Raw genomic sequence first — 3,396 nt, 5'->3', positions numbered from 1 at the left:
AATTAGATTTGCCAAATCTATGAGTCACATTGACTCTGTCTTCTTTTTTTTTTTAAATGAGAATAAGATTTATTCAGTCGACAGAGTGCAGAAGCTTGAGATCAGTACCAGGGTCGCGCCTGTGTGAGAGTGTTCAGGCTTTCCGTTGGGGTTGGAGGGTGGGAGTGGGCTCTTCTGTTTTGCAGTTGCTATGGTTACAGGGCACTGATGAATGGTGGTGGTTATTTTCTCCCTGCAGGTGCACCCGGGTCTTGTTTTTCTTCTTCTTGAAGCCCTGTGAATAAGCTCAATGAAAGATAGTTGTTTACCTTGTGTTTCTTAGGGGTCTTGTGCTTGTAGCCAGCTTCTAGGTTCCCCCTCCTCCTCCCTTCCCTGGACACCTGTGGTATCCCACAACCTCAAGAAGTGTCAAAAGAAGTTCCTAGACCAGGATGATTTAAGCCCTGGACTGTCTGGTCGGGGAGGACAGGTATGAACCATTTGCTCTCAAGTGTCCTTGGTTAAGGGAAATAAGGTCTTGCGATTTATAAACGAGTAAGCTGTGAGCTGCTCAAACTGCTTGGCCTTGTTTAATTTTCATGTCTTAGTTTCCCCAGTTCGCCTGCTGGTGAATTTTCCCAGCTCCTTACCACCCTGACACACTACGACCAGCACAGATTGCCCGCTTTCTCCCACCATCCGTGCTGGATGGTATCTTTTCGTTGATTTCTTCCAAAGTCACGGAAACGTCATCTCCTGTTCATCAGGAGGTCTTTCATTATTAAAAAGGCTGAGCATCATTTCTGGCTCACTGGCCATTTGGTTGTATTTTTTTCAGAAAGTTCATGTAATTTACCCAAATTTCCTTTCATTTTTCTTATTTTGTAAAAGCTCTTTATATATTACGGATATTAGTTCTTCATTAAACATATTGCACATATTTCTATCAGTCCGTCATTTGTTGTCTTTTCCTCCATTCAGAAGTTGTTTTTTCTGTTGGGTTAAGTCTTTTCTCTTACAGCTTCAGAGTTTCACGTCACATGTAATAGAGCTTCCCCTGCTCTTTCTGCATCGTCATCTGTTCCAGCTCATGGACAACTCTTGTCGTTACCCACCCGCTGCCCCACCAGCTGTCCAGTCTTTCAAGGCAGAGCTCAATCCCTTGCTGGCCTGCTGACAGCCTGGACCAGGGAGCTGCTGGGCGCCTGGCCCCAGCCTCAAGCTGCTCTCCAGCTCTGCTGCCACCCGGGGAGCTGAGTTCTGGAAGGCATCCTGGATGCTGTGTAGGTCCCACTGGATCCTCAGGAGGCTGTCGTCCAGGGTGAAGAAGCCAGCATGTGTATGCTGCTCTTGGGTGCAGACAGCAGTGGTCTTCAGCTCCAAGCCAATTTCATGCACCAGCTATTGCTGGTGCTTCTGTGTCTCCTGCATGCGCTGCACCTCTAAGGGGAATCCTGAAGGTGCAAAGAGGAGGCTGTCAGCATCGGCGACTTATTCATGGGCTGGATCAAGCCTCTCATGCCATCCCATAGGCCTCCTGCGTCTGCAGGTCATGGCTAGAGCACACCACCAGGACTTTCTAATGGGAGCCTTGGGTCACGGCCAAAGTTCGGCCCAGCTTCTCTCTGTGGTCCTATGTTGTCTTCTCCACCAGCCTCCCATACTCACAGAAGTCGTCTGTGGCTTTGCCCAGGAGGCCGTGAACTATGTAATCCTTGGTGGGGTGAGCGTTGCACAAGTTGCTGAGAAGGCTGCGTCTGTGTCCCATGCAGAGCACAAGCAACCCAGGTGCCTGGACATCCAGCGGGTGTCCCACGCCACCTTCAGGCGGGTGAATGCCAGTCCACGTGCCAGCAGATGGTTGGTAAGGGTGGGCACACTGGTTGGGGTCAGCTCCTTCTCTTTGCTGCTTTCCACAGGGCCCAGCAGGAGGCGAACATGTTCTTCAGGGGCAGGAGGCTTCCCAGCACTCAGACCCTTCAGAAGCTGCAGCTCCATGGTGCCCTGCAGGCGCTTCCAGTGCAGCCCCGGGCGCTTGTGGGCCGCAAAGAGCCCATGCAACCATGCCAAGCCAGCCAACCCCATGTCTGAGGCTGGTGGTCTGGGCTCGTGGCAAAGCTGGATGGGCCTGATTCTGTCTTCTTGCAAATTTAGGGTTAAGTTTGAAATTATGAGATGTCTTTTTACATGTGTAGTGCTTATGAAACCATAGTAATATAAGGTTTTAATCTAAATTTATTTTACTTAATTAAAAGTAGCTGAAGTTTCTTGATGGAAAAATATTTCCATTTCAAAAACAAAAGACAGAAACTATAGCCATCATCATTTTAAAAAAGTAGCTTTCAGAATAAACAACATCCAGTGTAATACAGAAGTGTTTAAGAATACTTTGAATGTACAGCGGTCCTGCCGCGGACAGTCGCGATGCACCTCCTCCACTCCCTAATCGAGGTCGAAGACGTGGTCCTCTCCATGTTGGCTACATTGTGCTGCAGCCAGCATGTCCCTCTTGTGAGTGTTCATGACGTACTCGGATGGAGTGCGCAAGTCTGTCTTCAGGTTGACAAGGTGAAGATGCCCAGGATGGTGCAAATTTGGGGCAGAGATTTTCAGGAGAGTTCAGATTGAAGCTTAACGTTGTAAGTCACTTCCCAATGCAAGATGTACCATTCCTGGGTCTGTGTCTGTTGTGCCGATAAATGGTAACAGGCCAATCATTTTAAATTGTCCCTTCACTATCCCTTGAGGCAACTTAGTAACCTAACCATCAGGTAACACCTGGATTCTTTTGTTCTGCTGGTTATTACTTTGTGTTGTTGAACTTTTGTCTCCAGAGTATTTGGGTCCATCTGTACTGGAAGTTGTATGGCCATATGTATTCGAAGGAGATTTAAGGTCCCTATTACTTGATGTTGTATCTTTAGAGCTGGAACCAGGTAATAAGAAATAATCTATATTGTGTATTGAGAAGGCCCGGGATTGCTCATTTGCCAGTTTAGTTACCATCGCAACATGAGGAGCCCTCCAAGGAGAAAGGTTTATTGATGGCGGAGGTTCACCACTTCCTGCCCTTTCATTTAGGTTTTCCAAGGCTGGGGGATTTGACAGGTCCAGCCTTGTCCCCTTGTGCTTCCATCTGTTCCATCATAAATGTTAGTTGACGTGACCACACTGCCGGCAGCGTCTGCCTGCGGGAGGCCGCGCAGGGGGCTCACGGATTCGGAAGCTTGTCGCCCGCCACAGTTGCTGCAGCCGACTGAGGTGATCCGAACACAGAGATGCCCACCTTCCCAGGGAACACAGGACGGCTTCCACCCCCCACCAAGATCTGAAGAGCCCAGCTCTTCACAGCAGTGCAAGGGAGCCGAAAACACTTGCAGCGTAAACCACGAATAACCAAGGTAAGGAGACCATTTA

The 3,396-nt window shown here is 48.8% G+C and overlaps 2 pseudogenes; both read right to left on the bottom strand.

The window, feature by feature from the left end:
* Positions 1-1,086: 1,086 nt before the first annotated feature.
* Positions 1,087-2,064, bottom strand: LOC129068104 (pseudouridylate synthase TRUB2, mitochondrial-like; annotated as a pseudogene).
* Positions 2,065-2,421: 357 nt separating this feature from the next.
* On the bottom strand, positions 2,422-3,115 carry LOC129068102 (CCR4-NOT transcription complex subunit 2-like; annotated as a pseudogene).
* Between the last annotated feature and the right edge of the window lie 281 nt (positions 3,116-3,396).

This window comes from Pteronotus mesoamericanus, unplaced genomic scaffold, assembly GCF_021234165.1.
Source record: "Pteronotus mesoamericanus isolate MK-2021 breed Mesoamerican mustached bat unplaced genomic scaffold, CSHL_Meso_final contig_202, whole genome shotgun sequence".
NCBI lineage: Eukaryota > Metazoa > Chordata > Mammalia > Chiroptera > Mormoopidae > Pteronotus > Pteronotus mesoamericanus.
Note: the sequence above shows the minus strand (reverse complement) of the source record. Positions and strands in the feature narration are given on the sequence as shown.